Source organism: Tamandua tetradactyla, chromosome 26 (genome assembly GCF_023851605.1).
Source record: "Tamandua tetradactyla isolate mTamTet1 chromosome 26, mTamTet1.pri, whole genome shotgun sequence".
In the NCBI taxonomy this organism is placed as follows: domain Eukaryota; kingdom Metazoa; phylum Chordata; class Mammalia; order Pilosa; family Myrmecophagidae; genus Tamandua; species Tamandua tetradactyla.
The window spans coordinates 44,173,701-44,194,735 of record NC_135352.1 but is presented as its reverse complement, the minus strand read 5'-3'; the positions used below and the strand labels follow the sequence as shown (position 1 = coordinate 44,194,735).

Below are 21,035 nucleotides of genomic sequence, written 5' to 3'. Positions count from 1 at the left end.
TTCTGGGTGAAAAGATACATACTTAACGATAATACCTTGGTTGAGCGAATTGTATTAACTCTGCGAAACGAGCTTTCACAGGGAAGCCACAGCAAGCCCCTGTTTTCTTTTAGAAGTGTGATGGCATGTTTCTGAGCCAGTGCTGCCCCTGCCTGACATTTCTGTCTGGAGTACTTCCCATCCGCTAACGTGCACTAAATATAGCAGCGTGGGCTTCTTGAGACAGCAAGCCTTTGTTTCTGTACTTCTGCATTAAGACTTTTATTTAAATATTTTTATAAAGTGGAGACACGGTAAAATTTGTAGCCTATTGCAGCATAAAACCTCGTCTTTGTAACTTGGTCAGCCCCCCTTTTGGTGATGTGTCATTTCACTTCTGCTTTTGCTCAGTTCGTTTCATGGACCGAGGCTTGCATTATATTTCCCCGGAGAAAACGGACCTTCCCCAGCGCCGAGCCTGCTGTCTCCTGCCTCTTTCCCGGGCCCTTCAGAGGCCATGGCTCCTTCCCTCTCGGCTGACACCCACGGCCGTGTGACAGGCAGGACTGGCTTTCCTCGCAGTGCCTGGCTGGGTGCTCACCTGGGGCGAGGCTGCCAGGGGTGCCCAGAGCAGGCTGGAAGAGGGCCCAGCTCCAGAAACACTGTGTAGGGTAATTGTGACGTATCTGCTGGGAAGTCAGCAAGTAAGTGAGACAAGGATGAAAAAATCTGAGGACAACACCTCAAGACAGATCGTGGTCACTTTCCGAGGCTGCCAGCCCTAAACGACCAAGCCCTCAGAGTCTAAGTTTGGCAGTCGGTCCCTGCTTGGTAGAACGCCTGTGAATTTCTAATCAGATAAAGGGCCGAGATCCCTCTGCAGAAGTTCAGGAAGTTTCACTGCAGGCCTCAGGCAGCACTGCTTAGTACGGAGAAATGTGAGCTGTTGCAGGCCTCGTGTGCAGTTGTCATTTTTGGTAGCTGCATTAAGAAGGAAACAAATAAATGAAATTAATGTTAATGATGCATTCTACGTAACCCATTATATTCAAAACGTTTCAACATGTAATTAACATAAAAGTTTTATGTTATTTTTTAATACTAGATCTTCCAAAATCTGGCTTGCCTTTTACGCTGACGGCACAGCTTGGTTTGGAGTGGTCCTGGTTCTCTGCTCAGCAGGTGTGGCCGGTGGCTGTCACGGTGCCAGCACAGGTATAGGGGATGTAAAATCAGGGTGCGCAAGCTGCCACGCTGCCAGCCAGTGTCACGAAACAGCAGCTATTCTAAGTGGTCACCTCAGTCTTCCCGTCTGAAAACTGCCACTGAATTTACAGTGGGGGAGTGATGACAGCCAGTTCACGGGATAGAAATGGATTCTGAACTCATGTGCTGCGGGGGTGCTGCTGGCCCTGCCCATGGGCCCCCGGCTGCCCTGCTGGGGACGGCAGGACAAGGCTCGGCGAGGGGGCGGTGCGTGGGTGAACCTTCAGACCGGAGGTCCAAAGAGATGGGTGAACTCAGTCCCTCCAGGGGTCAGGGCGCCGAGAAGGTCACAGCTCCTGCCCGAGGATTTCGTCCCAGGTGTGTGTGTGACAGCGAGTGCCGTAGGAGTGGTGCTGCACTGAACGACCCGGTACCTGGAACGGGATGGGGGTCAGTGTCTCTGCAGAGGCTGAGGGGACAGCACTGCCACAGGCAGGTGCGGGCTGGACGTGCTGACAGGGCAGCCTCTAACTGAGGCTGGAGGGACCTGGGTGCGGGGTGGGGAGAGGTCTTCCTTTCCATTGTGTCCTCTGTACACCTTTTGCACCTTGAAGAGCAGATGTATTTAATTTTGATAAAGTTCAGCTTAGTAAGTTTCTTGATTTATGGGTTGTGCTTTTGGTGTCTCACCTAAGAAACCTTTGCCTAACTCTGTGATCACAAAGATTTTTCTCCAGTGTTTCTTCTTGAAATTTTATAATTTTAAGTTTTATTTTTAGGTCCAAGATACATATGATCTACTTTTTGTGCATGGTGTGAGGTTTGCATTGAGGTGTTTTGTTTTTGTTTTTGTTTTTTTGGCATACAGCTGTCCAATTGTGGGTAGGTTTTTTGTTTGCTTGTTTTTTACCATGTGCGTATATTAACAATTTGAAAAATAGAATTTAAAAGGTGATAAAAAAGCCTATCATATGGAAATAACTACAGTTTCATTGTAACTATGAATGCAATTTTAAAAGGAAAAAGTTTTGTTTTTTTTTTAACTACACTTACTTTCAGGAACTATCAATGTGTTTTAATTACTTAAACCAAAAAAAGGTGAGTTTTTTGGCTAAAAACTGTTGACCGTGTGCAGATCCTTCCTTTTATGGGATGCCTTGCCTTCACCCTGTTGTGTGTTCAGAACTTAATGGTATTGCTTTCTTGTAGTAAGAAACCGGAAAAGCTACAAGCCAGTCATCAGGGCGGCGTGTGCTGTGTGTTTAATGCTGTGCTTGCCTTAGGCAGCTGAACCGCAGGAGATTATAATGGGACTGTCTGCTTGGGGGGCGGTCGGGGTGCCCCAGCCACCTCGGGAAGGGCACACGTGGAGGAACTTGCCCTGCGCCCCTCAAGTGAGGAGGGCGGCTCTCCCAGCAGCGGGGCGGGCTGCGACGGTGGGCGGTCCTGAGGCCGCCTTCCCAGGGGACAGGGGCCCGGGCAGTGCTTTTTGTTGTTGCTTGAGGTCAGGGTGGGCCACTTGCAGTTGCCCTTGTCTGCTCTCCCCTGGCACTGAGCCTGTCCAGACAGACACTGGACAACGGAAATAGGCTGGACGGTGCACCAGCCTGTTGGCAGCGGGGCCCACATGCCGGATTCCTCCACTGAAGGACTTGCAGGGTGCTGACTTGAGGAGGCCACTTGCGCTGTTTGCGTTTGAGACCACTTGAGAGATAAGCTAAGGAGGCAGAAAGAGATCCAAGCCTCAGGCTGGACTGGGGGAGCTTCTGAGGGTCGGGTGACTCGCTAATGCTTCTGAGTTAAGCAGACTCACCTCCCCTTGCAGCAGACAGAACTGATTCCTGGGCCCCACACAGGACTGGCAGGCCGGAGGGCAGGGCAGGGCCCAGGCCGGAGCCCTCTCCTCAGGGTGACCCCACCCACCCCGCCCCGTGAAGACACATCGGGGCCCGGATTCCGGGCTGCTCTCGTGCACAGTAGTGGCTGTCAGGAGATGGTGGTAGGAGGGTCCCCAAGGGTGTTGAGTCTGTGTGGCACCATAACACGTGTGTAGACGCATTGGACGTCTTCCAGCTCGCTTTGACGCCTTTTAAAAGGGTGGCTATTTAATTCACTCTTATGATACATTTTAAGGACCAACAAATGTCTACAGCAAGAGAAAAAAACCTAGTAAATTTATGATTTTTGTTTCATGTATTTTCACCTGTTACACTAATTGTGTCATAGTCAGAAAGTGTTAACCACAGAAATACTTGTCAATACTGGTTCCCTGGCATTAATTGCTTGTGCTTCTAGAGATTACAGATGCCCTTCTCTTGACTGGTGGCCGTACCAGAAAGTCTGATCGCACTTGGGAATCAAAGCACAATGAAATGTACCCTGAATCGTTTTTGCTTAGCACCACTGTCTTTAGAGAATAATTGTATGATATTGAAACTTGAAAACAGACATTGTACTGACACATCTATATCTAGTCGTGTGTGTGTGTATGCGTGCGTGCACACACACGGATGATGTTACTGTGTTACTAAACTATCAAACCTGAGCAGTCAGCCTGCTAACATTTGTAAGCACAGCTCACTCTTTAGGGAACCTGAGTGATTTGGAACCTTTTGAGAGAGAGAGTTGTCCTGTTTCTTGGAGAAATGACTTTGGGGTTCAGCTGTCTAAAGACCAAGGCTTTTGGGGAGCAGAAGCAGACTGTAGTTCGGCATCCTCGCTCATGAGGCTGAGGACGAGGTGGGGGCCAAGGAAGGGACTCGGGGAGCCCCGCGCAGCTTCCTGCCCCCTTCCCGGGTCTGCCTGCCCCGTCGGGCAACAGGCCCCATGGCCCGGGCTGCCTCTGCCGGACTCTCCTGTATGCCTCGTCATGCACGCAGACTCACCAGGGTGGCTTTTACCGTGATTGAACTTTTCAAATTCTAGAAAGAATGATTTCATCCAGGTTTATGTAGAGCTTCCCTAACCAAGGGGCACCGAGGATGTATCGTCTTGTAGGGTAGTTGTGAATCCCACGTTATGCCACAAACTTCATTTTATGCATGTTTTAGAAAACATTAAGTATATTGAAATGAACTCAAAACATAAGCTGTGCGTACCGTAAGGTTTTCTTCCTTTGGAAGGCGCCTCGAGATTCTGCTGTGCTTTTCCATTGGAAATGCTCGCAAAGACCCCATAATAGAAAACTCCCCTTGCTCGAACGCCAGGTAAATGTCTCCCTTCCCTTCACGGTCATATGTAACCTTGTGGGAAATGTCATGGAGCTGTGATACATTTTTCTCGTTTTTTTCTTAAACGTAGTTACACTCAGTGATGGGGTTGTCTCATCTGAGAATTATTCAGTGGTGTTAGCATTTCTCAGGGAGGGAACCTCACTTACTGTGGCTCCTAAGACAGACGTGCTGGGTGTACCTCATTTCCTGCTGGAAGATGGGGCGCCCTCCTAGCTGCCCCCTCCTCCGGCCACTCAGGAATGTCAAGGTCAGTTGGCCAAAAAGTGGAAAAGAGTCAAAGCAATTTAAAATTTACAATTTTTTTTCCATGGTCACAAGTCTCTTAATTTGTGCTGCTAAGCGTCATCCCTTGAGCTTGCCAAACTGCATTTTTTAGTTTTTTCAAGGACTTTTAGGCTCCTCAGATGAGCCGCTGGGAGTGGGCCGTGGTGGCCAGCGGGACCTGCTGTCCCCACATGTGCAGCCCTTGGCCTTGAAAATGTAAGCTAGCGGTGGTCGACCGTGAGGGGAAAATAAATCCTTCCGAGGGCCCGAGTCAAATAACCCATTCCTCTAATGTATTTGCCCCATGAGATCGAAATAAGTAGAAAACATTCCTCACAGGCCATGTTCAATATGAAAAGTAACTTCATATGCAGTTTAAGGATATAAAAAGAGATACTCTTAGTGGAAGCTTATTATTTATTTAGAAATGGTGTTTATTTTTTCAGTGGAAGGCCTATGTTAAAAGAATCTGAAAAAAAGTCATCTTTATAAATCAGCTCTCTTCATTAGTGTATAAAAGATATGACTTTTTAAAATTCTGGGATATTTAGTGATCAGTTTCTCAGGAGACTGAGTAATACAGTATTACTAGTGGTGATAATTCAGATGCACAGTCCTAAAGGCTGGATGGTGGGTTTCACAGCTGGGGGGGAATCTAACCCACTTTTTTTCCACGAAAATGAAGAAACTGAGGTCCAGAGTGACTCAGTCCAGGCCCCATAGGAATTGGGGGCACAGTCACAGGGACAGCACCCGAGCTCTGTGGCAGGAGAGGCCAAAAAATACTGTCTGCAGGTTCAGAAGCAAAACCAGGTCTGAGAGTTCGATTCCAGTTGTCTGAGACATTATTTTTCTTTTTCTTCATTTGTTCCGCTGTGAACATGTTACTGCACAGGAAAGGGAAGGACAGACTCCCAAGCACGCAGGAGCTGCGCCGCAAAACTCCACTCATGCGGCATGGCCCTTGATTCTTCCCACAAGTGTGGATTCACTTTTTACGTACAGATTCCAGCGTCGAAAATACCTTTCCAGCTAGTGTCACCTTCCCACCCTTGTACTGCATTTTTTAGTCTTACAGAGGATAACTGCAGATAAACGATAGCTCGTCAGCAGAGCCTGAGTATTAGTTCTCAGTACAATGATTGCTTGTTAATGGTGCAACTGTTATAATAAAACCTGGGAGCAAATTTAATTTCTTAGTTTGTAAACCAACTCCTTCAAGTGGTTCTATATATCCGTAGTAGTTTCTAATCAAATGTAAGTGACGTATGAGGTGTAAACATTCACCATGTAAAACTGTGTATCTGGAATGTCTCCAGGGCATCGCAGGGTTGTCTCTGCTGAGCTGCCTCTGGCAGTGTCGCGTCCCAGGAACAAGGACAGGAACGAAGGTGAGGAGAGAGGGATCCGGGCAGAGGGCCTCTTAGGCCAGGGTCAGTCCTGCCTCCGTGACTGCAGGCCCTGAGGTCCGTGCAGGGCGCGGGGTGACCGGCAAGGCTGGACTCCCCTCCCCTCTGCTTTCCAGCTGTGTCATGTGTCTCTGTGCCTCAGTGTCCTCATCTGTAAAACGTAGATGATAAACGTGGCCTCCCTCTCAGGCTGTTGTCAAGATGGCGTGAGCGAGTTCCGGTAAAGCAGTTGCGATGCTCACTGCCAGGTCACTGTTTCTGCCAGCGGGGGTGGTGGTGGCGGCGGTTGTCGGACACGTAGTGATTGTGACTGATCAAGCCCCTGGAGCAGCCGTCCCTGGTGGCTTCACCCAGGGCGTGGGTGAGTGGGCGCCCTTCTCAGGCTTTCAGGGACCCCGGTGGCTTCCCCCAGGGCGTGGGTGAGTGGGCGCCCTTCTCAGGCTTTCAGGGTCATTAGTTACTGTCTAAGACGGTAGCACAGTGGCTTCTTTCATCATGTAACTTTCTATGAGATAAAGCTTCTGCAATTTCATATGTCATTTTAAATTTTAAAATTATTATGGTGTAAATAATACATAAACTAAGTCTACATATATTTAAACGGTATAAAAGAACACACAGTGCACACCTACAAGCGTTCCTTCCTCCACCCCATGTCAGTGTCTCCAGAGATAACCACTTTGAATCATTTGATCTTAGCCTGCTGGTTTCTTTCACAACTTTATGAACAATATGGATAGGGTACTTGTCCATTTACTGATTGATCAACTTCAGATGGTGCCATTAGATTAATTTTTAAATATTATTCTCGCCAGCAAGATGTTTGTGTCAGGCATTTGGTACCGATCAACTGATAGCTTTGTGCTGTCACTTAATCTCTCTCCAGGATTCCATCTCTGTGTCTGTGAAGTGAGGAAACTGGACAGGTTGATTTCCAAGGCCACTTACTCCAAGTGTTGGAGTCCGTTGAGCTAATGTAAGCAAAGTAGAAGAAGAAGGCCAAAGTGGAGGGAGGACTGTAATTTGTACACAGACTGCAGAACTGAAACTGGTCTGAGGGTTGCCTGGACCCAGGGGCTCCGATGGCACCCCAGTTTTAACCAAGGGTCGGGGACTGGGTTAGACGGGCTTCTCGAGAGAAACAGACCCACAGGAGAGAGCTGTAAATGTGAGATGTGAAGGGTGTCATACATAACTGTGGGAATGGAAGAGTCCAGAATCCGCAGGCACGCTGTGAAGCTGGCGGCTCTGGTGAAGGGTCTGGACCAGTTCCCCAGGAGAGGCTCGCCGGCAGGAGAAGCAGTGGGAGCGTCTCTTCTCCCTTAGGAACTTCAGCCAGTGGATCACCTCGCTGTGGGAGACGCGCCTTCGTTGATTACAGATGTGATCAGACCGCAGTAGCCTGACTGTGGTTTAACAACCAGGGGTATCCTTGCAGCCAGGTCAGGCTGTGCCCATCCCCTGGCCAGGCTGACCCCAGCACAGGAGACGTGATGGCTGCCCCAAGGGGGCCAGGCAGATGCCGACGGTGGAGGGACGCAGTGTTGGGGTCGGGGGGCGCGTCCACAGCACAGGGAGCGTCGGGAAGGATTTAAGAAGGAGGTGCTCACCTCGCCCTGCCGTGGAGTCCTGCCCGCCTGGGTGATCGCTGCCCTCCCCCGGGCACCTCTGGACGCGATGACGGGCAAGCAGGTGTCAGGGCCACAGGTCCAGCCTGGCAGAGGCGCCGGGGTGGCCGCCGGTGGCGCCGTCTGGGCTCTGCGACACCTGGGCTCACGAGGGGCGTCTCCTTCGGTCCAGCGCCGACTCTGAGCCTCGGGGCCGGTGCACGGCCGCAGGTGGCCGCAGGTGGCTGCACACGCTGCAGGGGCGGGCTGGAGCCCTGCCCAGGGGAGACTTGCCTGGGAGGGGCTGAAGCTCACCGAGCCCTGAAATACCCCCGCGGCACTTTGCCCGGGCAGACACGAACTGCATGTGTGTCTCGACTGAAGACCAAGTAAGATGGGAAGTGGGTGCGCGGGGTGCCGGCTTAGGGGCGGGCCACGGGCTGCCCGGCGGCCTCCGGGGGTGGCGGTGGGAGCTCCGCCCTCTGAAGGCTGCACCGCGGGAGACGCAGGTGCGCAGCTCGGCCTGGTGAGCGCCCGCGGGGGGAAGGGCTGCGTCCGCGCGCCCGCGCTGCTCCCCGTGTCCCCAGTGAAGCTGGCCCTCTCCTCTCGGGCCGTTGGTGACATGGACGCGCAACTCCTGCCGGCCACCCCGGGTGGGGATGGGGGCCCTTTCCAGCAGGGGGGAGCCATGCTGGGGGCTACTGGAGAGCTGCGGAGGGGTGGGAACTGGGGTGGGCCCCAGAGAAGGCCATCTCGGGGCTGGAGAGGCGTTGGTGGCGCTGGGCTTCAGGGGGGCAGGAGCGCAGGGACAGAGGAAGGCGCACCCCGGGTGGGCGAGCAGGTGCGGTGTGGCCCACTATCTGGGCGGGCAGGAGTGGAGCGGAGCTGTGCTTAGGACTGCTTGGAGCCCGATGATGGGAGCCCTTCTCTCAGAAGGTAGTAGGAGAAATTCGATCGGGGTGGAGGGGTCTGTTGTAGACGTGTTAGGTCCCTCTGCGCCACGCGGCCACGTCCGTGGGCACGCGTGATGATCTGGGACTCGGGGGGGCTGGCAGTGGAGACCGGGAAGTGACGCACTGCAGAGCGCTGCTTTTGCCGCTGGAGGGTGGAGGAGGCTTAGACCTTGGCGGGACCCCCATTTGGACAGCTGGGAAGGGGGCGCGGTGTCCGCGCAGCAGCCCCACGCCCTGGGCCAGTGGGGTCGCGGGATGGCGCCTGGGGGGCGGGCGCAGCCGTCGGCGCTGACCCAGGGGCACCATGCAGGGTGTGTGTACGCTGACACGAACAGCTTAATTCGTTTTGAAGGTGTGCAGAGTCAGACCACGGGATGAAAAGGGTTTATAGTAGCGAGCAGGGGACTTGGTAAACGGAACCGTGGCTGCTGAGCCACTGAAAGAGCGGACATGTTCCTTTAAGGAAAGACATTATAAAGAATCACAACCAAACCGATATCCCCAGGAATAGTTTCTAGACCCAGGCCAAAAGCTATTTTTCTGGACTTCCAGACGGAATTTAATAATAGGGTCTATATTGTGAAGAAAAAAAAAACCAGCTAATGTTAACATTATTCACAGTACAGAAGTATACTTCCTAAAATAAGGAGATTTACCATGGAATTATTTTAGTTTGTCTCTAATGCCTTTAAAATATATTTGTTTACCAAGAAAAATGATGTCTACATTTTCAGAAAAAGTGGAGAGAGGTCTAAGAACAGCATATCCAGAGTTAATAAATGTAAACAAATAAGCACCATACTCAGTCTTGATTCGTTTCCTAGTTCCTTTAAAAGGAGTTTCTTTATGCTACTTAGAGCTCACCCATTAAAGATGAGAGGTCATAAATGTCAAAACTTATCATAACCTTACAGATATTACATTATAAATTTTCATTTTAAAGAAAAATAACTGAGCCCCAGAAAGGATAAGTGAATTTGACAAAGTCATAATTAACACAACTAGTGTTTTCTGGTATTTGACCATTTCTCTGTTTGATTGAGTCCTTGTTCTTCCCTGTAATTAAACTGTGTAATAATAGCTTTGTCTCTAAGATTCCTCCCTTAGAAAAGTGCAGCGATATGTTCCTGAATGCCAGATAGCTGGATGGAGCACATAGTGTCATACATTAGTGAAATCTGGGATTTTAAGTTCAATAAATATTTACTAAGTACTTACATGTGAGTAGAGGGAAAAATATTGAAAATGTTTTGGAGGCAGAAAATTGGTAGTTTGTCCATTCTATGGAATGAAGATATTTGGTGAGTAGTTAGCAGTTACTTATTTGATCTAATACTTTGCCTTTAGTACTAATTCAGAGTTACAAATATGGGCTGTTCACCACTGTTTTAGTTATATTAAATTCAGCATGTGTAAGCTAAAATGGAAATGACACAGAAGGCATGGCACAAGTCTCTGTGTACCATAATAAAATGGAAATTTGAGAAAATGTTAACCATATGGAAACTTAAAATGTGCCAGATTCCTTATTTGGTTGTTAAGACAGAATGTTGAGTGTTTGTCCACCTTTCTTTTACTAATTCTTCAGAATCTCAGGGAAATTTTATGCTTAAGGCCTTAGATTTCCCTAACATCTGACCCACAGAGCTTTCCTTTGGTGTTTCAATTAGTGATGAACTCATTGTACTATTTGCCTCAAGTATTGACAAACAAGGTTTAAAAAGCACATTTTTTTTTCAAAAATGCACTTTGTCTATGCGAAGAATGAGCAGTACACATTCTCATTGGCCGCAGCCCGCATTAATCCGCTGTCATTAGCCCACAGGTGAGCATTATAGTTTTTATAAAGCTGCAGCGAGTGTCTCCCTGCCGCCCCCTGGCCTCTGCGAGGGTGGGGGGCGCCGTGGGGGGCCGGGTTGGGGGCGCTGGCAGGGGTGGCTGCTGGGGCAGGGGGCCGGGGCACCACGCAGCTCACGACGGAACACGGGGTGCCCCCCCGGGACTGTGGGCCGTCCATCTGTCCCTGTCCTCTCCCCACTCGGGGCCGTGTTCTTAGTTAACGTGGTGCAGGCACCGTCGGTGTCAGCGAGCCCCCTGAGCCCGCCGGAGCCCACCCGAGCCTGCACGGTCGCCCCGCCCGCCTCGGCAGGGCCCGGGAGGGTTTGGCGTGGGCCCGCGCTCTCGTGCACACGAGGCTGCGCCCGTCCCGGCCGGGAGGGTGGTTCTGTTGGCGTCCACACCCCGTTGTCCCCTAACGCCGACCTCCCTTCTTTGGGAAATTGTCCCGTCCAGCAGGCTGTTGGGAACAGCCGGGCAGCCAGGGGCGCCGTGGCACTGGTGCTCGGGAAGGACCCCGGGGTGGGGGGCCCAGGAGATGCGGAGCGCCCCACCCCGTGCGTCCAAAAGGAAAGGAAACACAAAGCGGCGTGTTTCTCCTAAAGTCTTCCAGCCGCGTGGCCCGAGGCTCCCGCCCCGCGTCAGCCCCGCCCTGGCGAGGAGGAGCCGGGGAGCGGCTCCCTGCAGCCCACGCGTGGCTCTGGGGACTCACGTGGGCGTTTCCAGTGGACGCGGAAGAGTTGTTTTCAGAAGTTTAACTTTCACATCGCTTAGTCTGAGCTGAGACTGCGGCTCCCCGGAGAAAACAGTGTGTACAGTGAGAAGAACTAACACACTCAGCATCTTGTTGGCCGAGTGGGCACGTGCGAGAGGACGACCTAAGGCGCCGCGCTGCAGCCACGGGACCCCCGCCCGCCACTCGCCCTCGCCAACTGCCGGCAATTAAGGAATCGGGGTAATCTCCCTCCCAGGGGTGCTGGGAGGCAGTCCCGGCTCATACTGAGCACCCCGCCTCCACTGCCAGTCCCTCGCCCCGTCCTCGCCCCTCCCCCGTCCTCGCCCCTCCCCCCGTCCCTCCCCTGCTCTCCTTCCCACCACTTCTGTTTCCTTGCCATCCGCTGCACGGCAGGACAGGGTGTCGGTGTTGCTGTGCCCTGGGGGAAGGGCGGGCACCGGGTCCCCCCTCGCTGTCCCCGGAACTTGCCCCCTGAGTCCTAGATGCTGCGGCCGCCTCCCTGCCGTGTGGCCTGGCGCCTCGGGCGGGCCTGAAGCTGCGGGCCGCGGCCCTGGAGGTGGGGGGGAGGGGGAGAAGGGGGAGGGGCGGTGCGCGGTTGTGCGAGCCGCAGGGAAGCGGTAGACCCTCGCGGTGAACGCGCAGCCAGGGCTGCCTGGAGCTCTCAGCTTTTCAGTCTTTACATATTCCCAGCGGGACCCATCAAGTTCATTTCCCTGTGTCATTTTCAGAGAAAGGGCAGCAGAAAGCAATGGGAAAACCAGGGGGAAAAAAGGAATTTTTGTAGCAGATAACTTATAAGTAGTGTATGCAAAGGATGTAGGAAGTCTCGCCTTTCTGGCATTTTCGAGGCTCTTTGTCTTTTTGTCTCTGAGAAGGTTGGCTTCCATAAAACTAACTCAGTGAAGAGTGGTTGAGGACGTGATTTAGAACTGTTTCATCTCGGAATCTGGGTGTTAGATCTGCTTACCTCGGTCCTTTGAGAAAATAATTCTCATTGACACAGATAATTGAAGATTCAAATACGGTCTTGTGGTCCCCCCTCACCCCCGTGCCTCTAGTTCTCCGCATGTCATACTCCTCACCCAGGGCTGAACCCCTGAACAATGGGGGGACCTGGTCACGTCCGCAGCACAGAGTGCACCAGCAACCAAAACACGGAGCACGAGTGAGCACAGAGAGCTGGTGGGGTCCTGGCCCCTGACGTGTCACTGTCACTGAAAGTCCTCCCCAGCCTCACCTGCATGGGCAATGGGCCTGGCGCCACTTCCAGATGCGCGGGGGCCTGGCCCAGAGGAGGTGGGGGCCACAGCCATGGGGTGCTGACTGATGCTGTCCACAGCCCAGCAGAGCCCCCACACATGAGAGCACCTCCACGGCACAGCACCCCCACATGGCACGGCACCCCCAACAGGGCATGGCACCCCCACAGCAGAGCACCCCTCCCCACAGCACAGCACCGCCATGGCACGGTAACCCCCTGCAGCAGGGCACCCACACAGGAGAGCACCCACACAGCTGTCCGCCAATGCCCAGCCACACTCAAGATTCCCTAGGCCACAGCAGGGGCTCGGCAGGAAGGCGGCCCGGGCAGCGGTCAGGCATGGGTGCTGGTGTGGCCGTCCCAGGACCAGAACGCGTCTGCCACCCTGGGAAACGGGAGAGAGTGCAAGGCAGGGATTAGAATGAGCATGCCGGGCGATGGGTTTGCGGGCTGCTGGGAGGTTTTGGGGGGTCAGGTCCTGGGCTCGTCCTCAATACACGGACCCGTCCGGCAGAGTCTCCCCAGTCCACGGGCACCGGAGCCTCAGGGGTGAACCCCCCGTGGCAGAGCTGCCTGGGAGACGCCCCTGAGACTGTGGCTCAGGTGGGGCGGGCAGGAGCAGCGCCTCTTTCCTTCCCAAGCAAACGGGGGCCTCCAGCGTTGGCTGACCTGTCTCCCTGCACCGAAGTGTCATCATCTGACCGGCCCTTAGAGGGATAGTGGACAGAGGGAGGAGTTTGACTTCTTTGCTGATGTCCCCACATCTAATGGCATTTGATGACACTTCTGAGCTTTCTCTTTTTTTCCTTCACTTTCTATCAGCAGCTTTGATTCCTCTACTGCTGTGGTTTCTGAAAGTTTAATTTTTGAAGATTAAATGACTATAGAGAAGAAAGTTTTGAGGTTGTTTTTAGTTTTAAAAGGTTTAAAGTTAAGGAGCATAACTGCCTATTCCCGTGTTTTATGTGCTTGTCAGATCACCCTTCTTTCTGTTGACATTTCTTTCAATAACTACTGGTCCCTGTATCTGTATCAAAGGAAAACACTTGGATTTATAATTGAGCAAACATGAAAGTATTTGAGTGAAATAGAATAAGTTTTTTTAGCAAACTGCTAGCTGCTTACTAGAATTTTATTTAATACAAAAATAAAATTCAGCTTACCTCTTCTCAGTGGAAAATATGTGGGGGAATTGTTTCTATGTATTAAGGTTTGTATGGGTGACTGGCCATTCAGAATTTAACAGTGAAGGCTTTTTTTAGAGAGCAAATGCAGAGGTTAAAAGGGATCTTCAAAAAAAATCAACCTATGATATTTATTGACTGCACAGGTGACAGCGTTGATTTAGACAGTTTGGGCTAACCTAAATCTGCCAGCAATAACTCTGATCAGGTGTGGGTGTTTTTCTTTTATCTTTTGCATTCTTAAGGAATTCTTTTTTAAAACTGGCTACAAACAACAGGACTGAAAACTCATGTTTAAAGTTTTTCTCTTAATGTCTATTCAGGTGAAATACGGTTTCTGGAACTGGGATAACATTTGGATCATAGTAGGTAAAGGAAGTCAGACACTGAAATGAGGGCTCACCATTTGTTTCCAGGTGCCTCCAGCACCTGCGCCCTTGAGGCCCGCGCGCGCACCTTGGGGCAGGTGGAGCGGCCGCCAGGTCTTTGCAGCCTCGGTTCGCGTCCTGCCCGCACCGCGCCTGCAGGTCTGGTCGCCCTGACGCTGTGTCTCTCCCCACAGGGACCCCCTGAGGATCCAGCAGCTCCAGCGCCAGATTCGAGTGGAGCAGGAGGCCAGCGCCAGGCAGCCCTCGCCAGCCTCGCCGCCCTTCCCGCCGCCGCCCGCCTTCCCGGCCTCGCCGCCCGCCTTCCCGGCCTCGCCACCCGGCTTCCCGGCCTCGCCGCCAGCCTTCCCGCCGCCGCCCGCCTTCCCGGAGACCGTGGCCTTCCCGCCGCCGCCCGCCTTCCCGGCCTCGCCGCCCGCCCTCCCGGAGCCCGCGGCCCGCGCGCTGGCTGCCCCCAGGGAGCCCATGCGCGCCCTGGCCGCCCGCACCGCCATGCAGCCCTCCGGCTCCTTCAACTACGCGCGCCCCAAGCAGTTCATCGCTGCGCAGAGCCTCGGCCCCGCGTCCAGCCACGGCACGCCCACTTCCAGCCCCGGCTCGTCCGGCCTCCCGTCGCCCCTGTCCCCGCCGCCGCCCGCCGCCTTCCCAGCGACCGACGAGCTCCCGCCGCCGCCGCCGCTGCCGGGCCCGGCCGCGCCCGCCGCCGCCTTCCTGAGCGCGCTGCTGCCCTCGCAGCCCCCGCCCGGCGCCGTCAACGCCCTGGGGCTGCCCAAGGCCGTCACCCCCGCGTGAGTGTCCCCCAACCCCGGCTCCAGGGCAACCCACGCCCACGCGGCCCCCTGCACCCTGGTCTTGCCCGGCCGCCTCCGGGGCCTCCCGAGATGAGCGCTGCAGGGTGTCATCGGGCGTTCCCATGGCCGGGCCGGCTCTGGGCAGTGGTGACCCGCGGGTGACCCGAGGGCGGCCCTGACTTCAGCACCTGATGCCCCTTCTCAAGCGGTGCCTGGCCCACCTGCAGCCCCGGAGCCCCGCGGGTAAAGAAGCGGCCCAAGGCTCCACAGCCACTGACGGGGATTTGACTCTAGGTCTACCCAACTCCAGAATCCGTGCTTTTACCACCATCCCACCCGTGTAGTTCCCATCTCTTCACAGTAGATTTGCAGTCTCTGAGTTTGATCTTGGTGTTTTTTAAATAAGGAAATTAATAGAATTAAGAAACAAGCCTTTGTATGCATCGAGTGCCTGGTGGGCAGCGTGGGAAAGGTGGCTGAGGGCGTGTGCCACCGGTTCTGCCCGGGGCGCCCCAAGGCACGTGGCTACACTGTCCCAGCTGTCTCTACAGTGACCTGCGTCACTGGAATCTTAGAATAGGCAGTGCGGGGGGCAACACCAGGTGACACTGGTCAAGGGCAGCACCTTCTAGAGAAACACCCTGGCGGCGTTCTGGCCCATTTGTGGAGGAGCCGCGCGCGGATCCTAGCAGCAGCAGGAACACGAAGGGCAGGCGGGCGACACCTCGGAGCACCTGCCCTCGCGCTGGCCGCAAGCCCCACGGGCCAGCTGTCCCCGTCCCTCCGTGCGTCTCCCGTGCTGGGGTAGGACGGGCAGGGAGGAGCCCGAGGACTGCCCTGCTGGGTGGCCTTTCTCAGTACTGGTGACAGGAATTCTGCATGTGGGATGTGACTTCTCAGTCCCTGTTGGGAGAAGCAGAGTCCGTTAACAAGGTGGGTGAGGGAGCCGCCTCTCAGGAGCAATGATGTCACATGGGCTTCAGCTTGTCAGAGGAAAACTTGTCTTTCTCCCCTGCTTTTCTGTGTGAGCGTTTGTTTGGCTGCTAGGAAATGAAGAACCTTGCTATGAAGAAGCATTTAGGGATTCAAAATACTAAATAATCTGTTTTAATATATTTCAGATAGAATTGCTCACAGATTAGTCTTTGACTTCTATCATCATAAAAGAAAAGTACATTTATTCTGAGTTTTTATTTTTTTAGGCTTACCTCAGTTAACTGAACAACTTTCTTCTTATGTATATATATTTATTATAAACAACAAACTGGCTCACAGTATCATCACACAGTTGTGTATTCATCACTATAATTATTTTTTGAACATCTGCATCTCTCCAGCAAAAGAAAGAAAAAACTCATGCATGCCATACCCCTTACCACTCCCTTTCATTGACCACTAGTATTTCAATCTACTCAATTTATTCTAACCTTTGTTCCCCCTACTATTTGTTCATTTATCTATATTTTTTACTCATCACACAGCATACCATATATAAAAGCATCAGACACAAGGTTTTCACAATCACACAGTCACATTGCAAAAGCTATATCATTATATAATCATCTTCAAGAAACGTGGCTCCTGGAACACAGCTCTGCAGTTTTAGGTACTTCCCTCTAGCCACTTTAATACACTATAAAGTAAAAAGGAGATATCTATATGATGCATAAGAATAAATTCTCCATGTTCCCTCATTAATGTTAGAGACCATACAGTATTTGTCCTTTTGTTTCTGGCTGATCTCAGTCAGCATAATGTCCTTATGGTCCATCCATGTTGTTACATGCTTCATGACTTACAGCTGTATAATATTCCATCATATGTATATATTAGCCACTCGTCTGTTGATGGATATTTGGGCTGTTTCTCTCTCTTGGCAATTGTAAATAATGCTGCTATAAACATTGGTGTGCAAATGTCCGTTTCTGTCCTTGCCCTCATGTCCTCTGAACCAATACCTCTCAATGGGATTGTTGGATCATATGGCAGTTCTATACTTAGCTTCCTGAGGAACTGCCAAACTGTAGGTTCCGCCATTTAACATTCCCACCAACAGTGGATAAGTGTGCCTCTTTTTCCACATCCTCTCCAGCACTTGTCGTTTTCTGTTTGTTTGTTTGTTTGGTTGGTTTTTTGATAATGGTCATTCTGGTGGGTGTGAAATGGTATCTCATTGTGGTTTTGATTTGCATTTCCCTAATACTCAGGGAAGTTGAGCATCTTTTCATGTGCCTTTTAACTATTTGTATTTCCTCTTCTGAGAAGTGTTGTTTGTTCATGTCTTTTGCCAGTTTTTTCTTTGGGCTATTTGTCTTTTTGTTGTTGGGTTGAACAATCTTTGTATATATTCTGGATACTAGATCCTTATCTGATATATTGTTTCCAAATATTGTCTCCCCTTGTGTAGGCTGTCTTTTTACTTTCTCGACAAAGTTCTTTGATGTACAAAAGTGTTGAATTTTGAGGAGTTCCCATTTATCTATTTCTTTCTTCAATGCTCATGCTTTGGGTGTAAAATCTAGGAAACTGCCTCCTATTATAAGTTTTATAAGATATTTCCCTATATTTTCTTCTAACAGTTTTATGGTCTTAGCTCTAATGTTTAGGTCTTTCATACATTTTGAGTTCATTTTTGTATAAGATGTGAGCTATGGATCCTTTTTCATCCTTTTGCATGTGGATATCCAGTTCTCCAAACACCATTTATTGAAGAGACGGTTCTGTCCCAGGTTGGTTGGCTTGACTGCCTTATCAAAGATCAATTGTCTATACATGAGAGGGTCTATATCTGAACACTCTGTTCAATTCCATTGGTCAGTGTATCTGTCTTTATGCTGATAGCGTGCTGTTTTGACCACTGTAGCTTTGTAATACATCCTAAAGTCAGGTAGTGTGAGACCTCCATCTTCATTTTTCTTTCTCAGGACATTTTTAGCTGTTGGGGAACCCTGCCCTTCCAAATAAATTTGATTATTGGTTTTTGTGTTTCTGCAAAGTAAGTTTTTGGGATTTTAATTGGTATTGCATTTAATCTATAAATCAATTTAGGTAGAATTGACATCTTAACTGTATTTGGTCTTCCAATCCATGAACATGGTATGCCCTTCCATTTATTTAGGTTTTCTATGATTTCTTTTAGCAATTTCTTGTGGTTTTCTTTATATAGGTTTTTTGTAACCTTGGTCAAATTTATTCTAAATATTTTATTCTTTTAGTTGCAATTGTAAATGGAATTTTTTTCTTGATTTTCCCCTTAGATTGCTCATTACTAGTGTATAGAAGCACTACAGATGTTTGAGTGTTGATGTTGTAACCTGCCATTTTGCTGTACTCATTTATTACCACTAGTAGTTTTCTGTGGATTTTTTGGGGTTTTTGACATACTCTATCATATTATCTGCAAACAGTGAGTGTTTTACTTTTTTCTTTCTAATTTGAATGCCTTTTATTTCTTTTTCTTGTCTAGTTGCTCTAGCTATAACTTTCAAAACAGTGTTAAATAACAGTGGTGACAGTGGGCATCCTTGTGTTGTACCTGATCTTAGAGGGAAAGTTTTCAGTCTTTTCCCATTGAGGATGATGTTAGCTGTGGGTTTTTCATAAATTCCCTTTATCATGTTGCCGAAGTTCCCTTCTTTTCCTATCCTTTGAAGGGTTTTCATCAAGAAAGGATGTTGAATTTTGTCAAATGCCTTTTCTGCCTCAGTCGAGATGATCATGTGGTTTTTCTGCTTTGATTTGTTGATATGGTGTATTACATTAATTGATTTTCTTATGTTGAAGCATGCTTACATACCTGGAATAAATCCCACTTGGTCATGGTGTATAACTCTCTTAATGTGCTACTGGATTTGATTTGCAATAATTTTGTTGAGGATTCTTGCCATCTATGTTCATTAGAGAGATTGGTCTGTAATTTTCTTTTCTTGTACTATCTTTGGCTTTGGTATGAGTGTGATGTTGGCTTCATAGAGTGAGTTAGGTGGCCTTCCTTCCTCTTCAATTTTTTTGAAGAGAAGAACTTACTTCTTCTTAGCATTTATCACAATTACTTACTTTATAGGGTGAAAATATTTTATAATTGTTACCACGAAGAGCACAGTAGCTCCTGCCACATCTTTAAAATTTTTGGAGAAGTCATTTTGATTTTGCAGCTGTGGAAAACTGTACCCAAAGATAGTTATGTGCTGTGGCACCAAAGATGAGTGACAGTGCCAGGCTGCAGATTGTTAGCTCTGTGCCAGCCCAGTGGGTCATTATCGTAGGGTTAACCTTTGTCTTCAAAGAATTTTCCTGTTGCTAAGCCACACTTGAAGAATTCATTTTGGCTTCATACTTGTGCCCTCTTGAAACATTTTTTCCCTAACATATTGTGGGGTATCATTTGCATTCTGAATTAAAAACAGAAAGATGGGTATCCATCGTAATAACCCAAATAATTTGCCAAAGAGTGTCCCTTTCAGTGCTGCCATGGCTAATTGACAACTTTGAACTTGTAGGACCTGCCAGAGTATTGTCAAAAAAGTTACCTTTTTATATACATGAACTCTTTTCATTTATATTGTGTTGGGACTTTGTAGTATTTATGATGGCAAATCCAGTTTCGCTTACATGTGTTCTTTCTCTGGTTGGATGGCTTTGCCATATATAGGTGCCAGTAAATAGATTGAATACACATGACTCACTGAAGTAGAAATTCATTACATTTTTTCCGTCTCCTTTGTTTTACCAAAATCTTAAATACGCGTTTTAGACATCTCAGTTTCCTTATTAATTGGCTGTGTGCTTGCTGGTTTGTTCTGACTGTGGCTAGCACTGTTCCTACTGGAAGCTGGGAAGAGTAGGTGGGTGTGCACTAAGTGTCTCCTCGTCTGTGGACGCGAGGCTGCGTCTCCATGTCCATCTGTCCGTACGTTGCTGGGCCCAGCAGTGAGCCAGGGCAGGGGGCGGCCTGTGCATTTGCCGTGGGACCTGTGCGCCCCACTCCCCCGGGCCGACATGGGCAGGGTAGGCGGCCCCAATCCATGTGGCTGGCAGACAGTCATGGGGGTGGCCGAGTCTCCAGGCGGGGGGGCAAGGGCCGCGTGCCTTGGGAGGAGCCTGCGGACTGTGCAAAGGGTGGGGGTCCCTCCCCTCGGCACAGCACCCCAGGCCTCAGGGCCCCGGAAGCTGCTCGCCAACGGCCACCCCCAGTGCTGCAGTGCTTCATGTCCTTAATGGCCTCTTCTCGGTAATGAGGCTTTGGGTGGGTGTTCCAAGTAGGAGCTGGTGTGGGTCGGAGCTTCCCTGCAGAGCACTAAGGAGAGCTTCGAGCCCACAGGCGCTCAGATCTTCGCAGTTATCTCACCGTCCTTCCTTCTCCCGGCTCAGAGGAAGCGGGTGGTGGGTGCACGGAGTGAGAGGCACCCAGCGGTGAGGACTTCCCGGGTCTGCAGTGAGCCGTAGCACGGGCAGCGTGATTGGTCCTGGGCTGTCCTGCCTCGGCTCATTTCTCCTGAATCTGACATCTCCTATTTGATGATCAGAGAACCTTGTGCAGAAACAGCGAGGCAAACCAAAATCCCCTGAGGGTTAAGGAGAAGTTTGTAATGGATTTAGTTGTACTTGATTTAGATTCATGATACTGGGCGTTTTATAGAGCGTTCAGGTTCAGACATACATAGTAACCAAACAAAAAGAGAGACAGCGCTGCCGTGGGCTTCGCAGACCTTCTCTTACTGTCCCCCTTTCTCCTGTCCTGCAAGGAGCAGGTGGAAGGGCCTGGGACTCTCCATCTGAGGGCAGAGGCCCCGGGGTGGTGGACTTTCCAGGTCCTGGTATGGGCACAGAATTGTGGCTAATCCTGGCCAAGTGTTTCCCAGCAGATTAGCAGGAGGGGCCCTGGGGCGCTGGCCATGGACACCTCCGGGCCCCCTATGTGCGGGCCTGCTCGCCACACACCCCAAAAGGTTGCAAGAAGGGAAGTTCACAGTAGAATGAAGTTATCTGTTTTCCTTTAAGTATGAGCTCAGCGCACCTACTTTTTTGTACTTTAATGCCTGAGATTTGGCTCTGTAGTAAAATTCAGTTAAAAAGCCTGAGTTTGTGTATATTGGGCTCTTACATGTTTATTCATACACCCCGCTCTTGAATATGAGGGACACCTAAAGGCAGCGTCGTGATGAGTTTGTTTGCACTGAAGTTCTGTGTG

The 21,035-nt window shown here is 50.5% G+C and overlaps 1 protein-coding gene across 7 annotated transcripts in view; it reads left to right on the top strand.

Annotated features, from left to right (window-relative positions):
* The window catches only part of PALLD (palladin, cytoskeletal associated protein), a 262,050-nt gene that overhangs the window by 189,473 nt on the left and 51,542 nt on the right, over window positions 1-21,035 (top strand). For 2 of the 7 annotated variants that reach the window (XM_077144446.1, XM_077144445.1), the window contains exon 1: window positions 14,762-14,842. The exons of the other annotated variants lie outside the window; for them this stretch is intronic. The gene's annotated coding sequence lies outside the window, so the exon portion shown is untranslated. Of the gene's footprint in view, window positions 1-14,761; window positions 14,843-21,035 lie in introns of those variants that run through there. 7 annotated transcript variants of the gene reach the window in all.